This window comes from Carcharodon carcharias, chromosome 2, assembly GCF_017639515.1.
Source record: "Carcharodon carcharias isolate sCarCar2 chromosome 2, sCarCar2.pri, whole genome shotgun sequence".
Lineage (NCBI taxonomy): Eukaryota > Metazoa > Chordata > Chondrichthyes > Lamniformes > Lamnidae > Carcharodon > Carcharodon carcharias.
In genome coordinates this window covers 96,201,020-96,210,160 of record NC_054468.1, presented here as the reverse complement: position 1 = coordinate 96,210,160, position 9,141 = coordinate 96,201,020, and the positions used below count along the sequence as shown (strand labels likewise).

Below are 9,141 nucleotides of genomic sequence, written 5' to 3'. Positions count from 1 at the left end.
GTAAATAGTGAGAAACTGTTCCCAATCAAGAGAATGTCAAGAACTATAGGGCACAGATTCAAAATAATTGGTAAAAGGAGTAAATGTGATGCGGGGAAACTTTTTTTCACCCAGAGAGTGGTTGGAGTCTGGAATAATCTTCCTCAAAGTGTGGTGGAGGCAGGTTCAATCGAGGTATTCAAAAGAGAAGTGGAATGCTACCTGAAAAGAGAGAATATGCAAGGTTATGGGAATAAGACAGGGAAATAGAACTAGGTGGAACGCTGTTTTAGAGAGCCAGTGCAGACTCGATGGGCCAAAAGGTCTCCTTCTGCACTGTAAAGATATTGTGGTACTTCTGTGAACTGTATGGTATGCATCAGTCATCATCAGCTACTTATCTGAAGAAACATCAAACTCTCAGGCTGCACATCCTGCAGACATGCATGAAGAAGAGGAAAAAACAGAACATGATTTTAAAAAGACATGGAATGTTGAGGAACAAGAAGAGATATAATGATGGACACTGGAAAAATGACAGAAATATCAGAGAACCATGTTTGTTTATTTTATCTTACAAACTGTTTGCTCTTTGCTCAAATATTGTGAACAACTTGAACTTTTCATGAGGAGTAAAAGATGTACTAAGATAAGAAGAAACTATAGATGAATGTTTTGATTGTAATGGAAACTTTCATTTCAATTGAAACTGTTTACCCACATTCCATATGTATTTTCTCTGTTCCATTTCTTTGAACTGCAATTGCACAAAACATGGGCTCTTTGTTGCTAAGCGAAGGTGTTACTTTGCAAAATAAGTTGTTTGATCTGGCATTAACACATGGTAAGCATACTATTTTGATCTGTTGTGATTGGATAAGCTCATTGAGCTGCTATATATTATAGAGTCCTTACATTTGGTTTTTGTGCTATCTTGCCTAAAGAACATTGAAGAACCTCAACACAAATACAGAAGATAACATTACTATGTCACTGCAATCACCAAATAAAGGAGTAAGTGAGAATGAAAAATGAGCCACTGTAAATCAAAAATTAGCCCTCGAAGGAATCTTAAATGGAGCCCTCAAAAAATTCATTGATCCCTGATTGCAATCCCTAACTCTGATTAAACCCAAGTCCTTTTGAATTCGTTTTAACTGACGAGCAATTATTTTTGCTGTCAGGTATTGCAGGTTTCACACACCCCAATTCAGAAGCTTTAGATTAAATGTCAACATCAACTTTTATTTATATAGTGCTTGAATATAATAAAATATCCAAAGGCGCGTGGCAGAAGCAGTGCCAAACAAGATTTGACTCCAAGACACTTAAGGAGGCATTAGGTTTACCGACTGAATGCTCAGTTAAAGAAGTATGTTTCAAGGAACAATAACAAAAATAGCTGGAAAAACTCAGCAGGTCTGACAGCATCTGTGGAGTGGAAGACAGAGTTAGCATTTCGAATTAATGTTTCAAGGAAGTCCTTTACAGGCAAGGCCCAGGAGAGGGCACTGCACAAGATGCAAAACACCGAGGCCTCTGCCTCCTCGCAGCTTGTGCCTTTACCTTTACCAGCAGCACTTCCCCTTTCCAAAGTGGCCGCCTCATCCTTCAGTGTATTCGCACACAGCGCTTACTCAGCGATAACCTGCTCACTAATGCTCAGTTTGATTTCACCAGGGCTATTCAGCATCAATCTGAAATGTTTACTCTGTTTCTCTCTCCACAGATGTTGTCTGGCCTGCTGAGCATTTCCAGCATTTTCTTTTTCTTTTTTAGACGCTATTCTACTTGTTTTCTCATTTTTTATGGATTATTTACTTGCGGTATATTTGGGCACAAGGTTAGACATCTTGACAAGTTGCTTGTAAATTCATCTATCTTGTTTGAAATAAAAGCAATTCTCAAGCTCTCTCTCTCACCAATTTCAATTATCACAGCAACTGCAGCCTTTTGGAGGAATGAGTTCCAGATTTTCATTACTCCTTGTGTGGAAAGTGCTTCCTGATTTCAAATACCTGGTTCTGATAATAAGATTGTGTCTCTTTGCTCTGCATTCTCTCGCCAGAGGAAACAAGTTATTTTTAATTCGTGCACAGGACATGGACAACACTGGCTAGGCCAACATTTACTGCCCATCCCTAATTGCCCTTGAGAAGCTGGTGGTGAACCATTTGCTATCCATTTAGTGTAAATACACATACAGTGCTGTTATGGAGGGAGTTCTGGGATTTTGACCCAGTGACAATGAAAGAACAACAATTTAGTTCCAAGATAGGATGGGTGTGTGGCTTGGAGGGGAATTTGCAGGTGTTCCCATGTGTCTACTGTCCTTGCCTTATGAGATGGTAGCGGTCGTTAGTTTGGAAGGTGGTGTCGAAGGAGCCTTGGCGAGTTGCTGCAGTGCATCTTATCCATGCTATGCCCTGCTGCCCCTGTACATTGGTAGTGGAGGGAGTGGATGTTGAAGATGGTGGATGGGGTGTCAATCAAGTGGGCTGCTTTGTCCTGGATGATGCCGATCTTTTTGAATGTTGTTGGAGCTGCATTCATCCAGGCAAGTGGAGAGTGCTCCATCACACTCCTGACTTGTACCTCGTAGATGGTGGACAGGCTTTGAGGAGTCAGGAGGTGAGTTACGCACTACAGAATTCCCAGCCTCTGACTTGGTCTTGTAGCTACAGTATTTACATGGCTGGCCCATTTAAGTTTCTGGTCAGTGGTAACCCCCCAGGATGTTGATGATGGGGCAATTAACAATTGTAATGCCATTGATTGTCAAGCAGATGTGGTTAGATTCTCTCTTGTGGAAGGTGGTCATTGCCTGGCACCTGTGTGTTGCGAATGTTACTTGTCACTTATCAGCCGAGGCCTGAATGTTGTCCAGGCCTTGCTGCATTATCTGAGGAGTTGCAAATAGAACTGAACATCATCAGTGAACATCCATTTCTGACATTATCATGGGGGTAAGTCATTTCTAGTCTATGTCTATCTACTTTATCCTTTAACATTTATTATTATAAATACCTCAGCCTTCTAAACTCAAGCCAATACAAGCCAGATATTATGCCAGTGACTACAACTCAAAAGTATTTCATTGTCTGTAAAGTGATTTGGGACATTGTGAAAAGTGCTGTATAAATGGAGGTTTTGTCTTTCTCTCATTATATCTTCTTGCAGTAGGCAGAGTGACTGTAACAATGGTGAAATTGGAGGCCCAATGCTGATTCTCTAAGGATAATTAATCGCACGGCGATCACCTGATGTCAGGAAAGTGGCTACAAAGAAATCACATTTCCAAAACAATTCAGCTCTGTAGCTAATCTGCACTCCTCCAACTACCCCATCCAACTCCTCCCCACCGCAAACCCCCTCCATCCACCCAAATCCTAACCACCTGAAACCTACCCCATAACGCCCCATCCAACCACACCCCGACCCCCCCATCCAACCACACCCCAAACCCCCTATCCAACCACACCACAAACTCCCCATCCAACCACACCCCAAACCCCCTCCAACCACACCCCAACCCCGCTCCAACCACACTCCAACCCTCCCATCCAATCACACCCCAACCCCCCTCCAACCACACCCCAAACTCCTCATCCAACCACACCCCAACCCCCCCATCCAACCACACCCCAACCCCCCATCCAACCACACCCCAACCCCCCCATCCAACCACACCCCAACCCCCCATATCCAATCACACCCCAACCTCCCCTATCCAATCACACCCCAACCTCCACCATCCAACCACACCCCAATCCCCCATCTAACCCCCTGCATCCAACCAAACCCCAACCACCATTCAACCCCCCACCCATCCAACCACTCCCCAACTACCTCCCAACCTCCCCAATCCAAAGCACCCAAACTTCCCCAACCACACCCCAACCCCCATCCAACCTCCCCCCATCCAACTTCACCCCAACTCCCCCGCAACCACACCCCAGCCCACATCCAACCTCCCCCATCGAACTTCACCCCAACTCCCCCCCAACCTAACCCCAACCCCAATCCAACCTCTCCCCCATCCAACTACACCCCAACTCTCCCTCCTACCACACCCCAAATCCCTCTCCAACCACACCACAGCCCCTCCTCTAACATCCCCCAGTGCCCCTTCTACGTCCCTCGCCACCCTCCAACCCCCAGCCAATCTCCCCCTCCAGCTTCATCTGAATACCCCCAACCCTCTATAACTTCGTCAATCCAACCTTTCTCCAACTCCCCTCCAAACCAGCTAACCTCCACCAATCTCCCCCACCCCCCTTCCAAATCCCTCAACACCCCTTGCAATTCTCCTCTAACCTCCCCCTCTAATCCCTGAACCTCCCTTCAACCCCCCTCTAACCACCTCCTAACTTGCCCTCCACCCTCCTCCCAACCACCCCATTAACCCTCCTCCAACCTCCCTCTAACCTCCCCCTGAGCCCCCATTAACCTTCACCAACTCCCTGTCTAACCCTTCTCCTGCCTCCTCCAAACCCCCATTCAATCCCCTCCAAACCCATTAATATATATGGTTTTACAATCCCATAGACACTGATTACCTTTATTTATTTTTATATATATATATATATATATGCGCACACACTCTCCTCTCTCTCACACACACAGTCACTCGCACACTCTCACTCACTCAATCGCACACTTTCTCTCTCTCACTGACACACACACTCTCATACTCACACACACACGTATTCTCTCACTTTCTATCTGACACACACTCTCTCTCTCACACACACACACACACAGGTTATATTAGACTTGGCACTGTGTAACGTGACAGGATTAATTAGTGACCTCAGAACAAAGGCACCCTGAGGTAGCAGCAACTACAATATGATTGAATTTTACATCCAGTTGGAAAGGGAGAAGAGTGGGCCTAAGACCAGCATCGTAAACTTAAATAAGAGCAACTATGTGGGCATGAAAGCTCAGCTAGTTGAAAACAACTGTGAAACTAGGCAAGAGGATAGATCAATAGAGGAGCAGTGGCAAACATTTAAGGGGGTATTTCAGAATACTCAGAATAAGTATATTCCTACTTTAAAGAAACATTCTAAGGGGAGGAGCCACCACCTGTGGCTAACTAAAGAAATTAAGGAAAGCATCAAACTTGAGGAAATAGCATATAACTGCTCAAAGATGAGTAGCAAGTCAGATAATTGGTCAGAATATAAAGAACGGGAGAGAATGACTAAAAGGTTAACCAGGAGAAAGAAATTAGAATATAAGAGGAAGCTAGCTAGAAATGTAAAAACAGATAGCAAGAGTTTCTACAGGCATTTAAAAAGGAAAAAAGTAAGTAGAGTGAGTGTTGGTCCTCTAGAGGGAGTGACAGTGGGGAGTTAATAGGCGATAATAAGGAAATGGTGGATGAAATGAAATATTTTGCTTTTGTCTTCACTATAGAAGATACAAAAACATTCCAGTAATAGCTGTAAATCAGGAGGTGGAAGGGAGAGAGGAACTTGGTGAAATTACAATTACTAGGGAAGCAGTACTGAGGAAGCTGATGGAGCTGTGGGCTGACAAATCTCTGGGTCCTGATGGACATCATCCTAAGGTCTTAAAAGAGGTGGCTAATGAGGTCGTAGACGCGTTGATGTTAATTTTCCAAAAATCTTTAGATTCTGGAAAGGTTCCATTAGACTGGAAAGTAGCAAATATAACTCATCCATTCAAGAAGGGAAGGTGGCAGAAAACAAGAAACTAGAGGCCAGTTAGCTTGACATTTGTCATAGGGAAGGTGTTAGAATCCATAAGTAAGGAGGTTATAGCTTGGCACTTAGAAAAACTCAAGGTAATCGGGAAGAATCAGCATGGTTTTGCGAAAGGGAAATCATGTTTAACCAATTTATTGGAGTTCTTTGAAGGAGTAACTTGCACCATGGATAAAGGGGAGCCTGTAGATGTACTGCACTTGGATTTCCAGAAATCATTTGATAAGGTGCCATGGAAAATGAAAGCTCATGGTAGGGGGTAACATATTAGCATGGGTAGAAGATTGGCTGGCTGGGTGAAAACGGAGACTATGCATAAATGGGTCATTTTCTTATTGGCAGGATGTGATGAGTGGAGTCCTGCAGGGGTCTGTGCTGGGGCCTCAACTTTTTACAATTGATATCAATGACTTAGATGAGGGGAGTGAAGAGATGGTAGCTAAATTTTCAGATGACACAAAGATAGGTAGGAAAGTATGTCATGAAGAGGACATAAGGAGGTTGCAGACGGATGTAGATAGGTTAAGTGAGTGGGCAAAAATCTGACAGATGGAGTATAATGTGGGAAAATATGCAGTTGTTCAATTTGTCAGGAAGAATAAAAACAGCAGAGTATTACTTAATCGGAGAATGGCTGCAGAATTCCAAGGCGCAGAGAGATCTAGATATTCTTGTGCATGAGTCACAAAAATTTTGTATGCAGGATATCATGCTTCAGTTATACAGGGCTTTGGTGAGACTACATCTCGAATACTGTGTGCAGTTTTGGTCTCCTTATTTAATGAAGGATGTTAATGCATTGGAGGCAGTTTAGCGGAGGTTTACTAGATTGATACCTGGAATGAACTGTTGTCTTATGAGGGAAGGTTAGACAGTCTGGGCTTTTTTCCATTGGAGTTTAGAAGAGTCGGGGGTCACTCGATTGGAGTATATAAAATTCTTAACAGTGTTGACAAGGTGGCCACGGAAATTATGTTTCCTTTTGTGGGTATGTCCAGAACTAGGGGGCACTGTTTTAAAATTAGGGGTCACCCTTTTAGGACCAAGATAAGGAGAAAATTTTTCTGAGGGTTGTGCAACTTTGGGACTCTCTGCTTCAGAGGTGGAGGCGGAGGTCACTGAATATCTTTAAGGCAGAGGTAGATAGATTCTTGTTAGGCAAGGGAATGAAAGGTTATTGGGGGTAAATGGGAATGTGGAATTAGTAATACAAACAGATCAGCCATGATCTTATTGAATAGTGGAACAGGCTCGACGGGCCGAATGGTCTACTTCTCATCTGTTCGTACAAGTTTCACAGCCTCTTAAAAACATTCTGCTTTTCTATTCTTACCACCAAAGGGAATAACTTCCCACTTCTCCACATTATACTCCATCAGCTGTCTTGTTGCCCATTCACTTAACCTGTCTGTATCTCTTTGCAGCATCTGTGTCCTCCCCACAGCTTACTTTCCCACCTAGCTTTGTATCATCAGCAACTTAGATACATTCCTCTCTGTCTCTTCATCTAACTCATTAATATAGATTTTAATTAGCCAAGACTGCAGCACTGATCCTTGTGGCACCCCATTAGTCACAGCCTGCCAACTTGAAAAAGCCCCTTTATGCCCACTCTCTGTTTCCTATCCATTAACCAATCCACTATTCTGATGTATTACACCACCCCCGCTACCCCTCACCCCACTCCATGAACCCTTGTCATGCCCAAAAACCTCTTTGTGTGGCACTTTGTAGAATGCCTTTTAGAAATCCAGGTACACTGCATCTACTGATTCTTCTTCATCTACCTGGGCAGTTAAGTCCTCAAAACACTTGTCAAGCAAGATTTCCCTTTTTATAAAACCATGCCTACTTGTTTTAATCATACTATACTTTTCTACATGCATTGTTAAGACTTCCTTATTAATAGATTCATTTTCCCAATGACTGATGTTAGGCTAACTGGTCTGTAGTTCACTGTTTTCTCTCCCTCCCTTTTTGGAAAGCAATGTTACTCATGCCAAACTCCAATATTTCCTGAATCTAAGAAGTTTTCGAAAATCATACTCAGTACATCCACCATCTCTGCGGCTATCTCATTTTGAACCCTAGGGTGTAGGCCATCAAGTTCTGGGGATTTGTCAGATTTTAGTCCCTTAGGTTTCTCCAATACTTTTTTTCTGCTGACAATAATTTCCTTAATTTCCTCATTTTCTTGGCACCTAGGTTATCCTCTATTTCTGGAATGGAACTTGTGTCTTCTACTGTGAAGACAGACGCAACATATTGGTTCAATTCCTTTGCCATTTCCTCATTCCCCATGATAATTTCTCCTATCTCTACTTCTAAGGGACCAGAGTTTACTTTAGCTACTCTCTTCCTTTTTTCATATACTTATAATACCTCTTACATTCTGTTTTCTGGTTTTATATTCCTGGGTAGCTTACACTCATATTCTACTTTTACTCCTTCATCAATTTTTGGTGGCCTTTTTCTTGTTTCTAAAACATTCCCAGTCTTCAGACTTTCTTCTGTTCTTTGCAACATTATAAGGCTGTTTTTTTTTAAATCTAATACTATCCTTAACTTCATGAGTGAGTCATGGATGTGTCTTTCTTGCTGAGCTTTTGTTTTTCATTGGAATGTATTTTTGTTGAACATTTTCAATTGCTTATCTTTAAGTGTTTGCCACTGTCCATTTATCACTGTGCCTTTTACTGTATTCACCTAATCAACCTTAGCCAATTCTCCCTTCATACCAATGTAATTGGTTTTGTCTAAATTTAAAATTCTAGTCTGTGATTGGAGTACGTAACTTCCAAATTTAAAATGGAATTCAGTGGTATTATGATCACTATTTCCCAGTAGATCCTTTACTATTGGATTATGAATTAACCCTACCTCATTGCACATACTAGATCTAATATAGCATTATCCCTAGTTGATACCAAGGGATATTGCTCCTGTTACAAACGCATTCTATAAACTCACCTTCAAGTCAACTCTTGCCAATATGATTGTCCCAGTCCATATGAAGACCCCCACAATTATTATATTGCTTTCATTACAAGTCAGAAGCAATGTGGGCCTCTTGCTGGCTCTCCAGCTGACAGCCTGATGACTCAGCAAGATTCCACCCATTGTGTACTCTGGAATATTTATTTCACAACCTTAGTCACCTTGCCACCATGTTTCTATAATTGTGATTAAATCTAAACCATTTATTTCTGTTTGTGCCACTAGTTCATTATTTCAGATACTTTGTGCATTCAGATAAAATAACTTTTACTTTCATGCTGCTACTTCTATTCCCTGCAGTTACCTTATTCACTGATGCAGGATTTCTGTTAAACTCTCTGCTCCTGCCTGCCCCACTCTTCCTGTCAATCCAATTTGTTATACTGCTCTGTTGCTTCAAGCGTTCTCTTTGGATTGCTAAACCTCTTTT

At 42.4% G+C, this 9,141-nt stretch overlaps 1 pseudogene; it reads left to right on the top strand.

Annotated features, from left to right (window-relative positions):
- The first annotated feature begins 753 nt into the window (after positions 1-753).
- LOC121287885 overlaps positions 754-9,141 on the top strand; it is a 29,974-nt pseudogene continuing 21,586 nt past the window's right edge.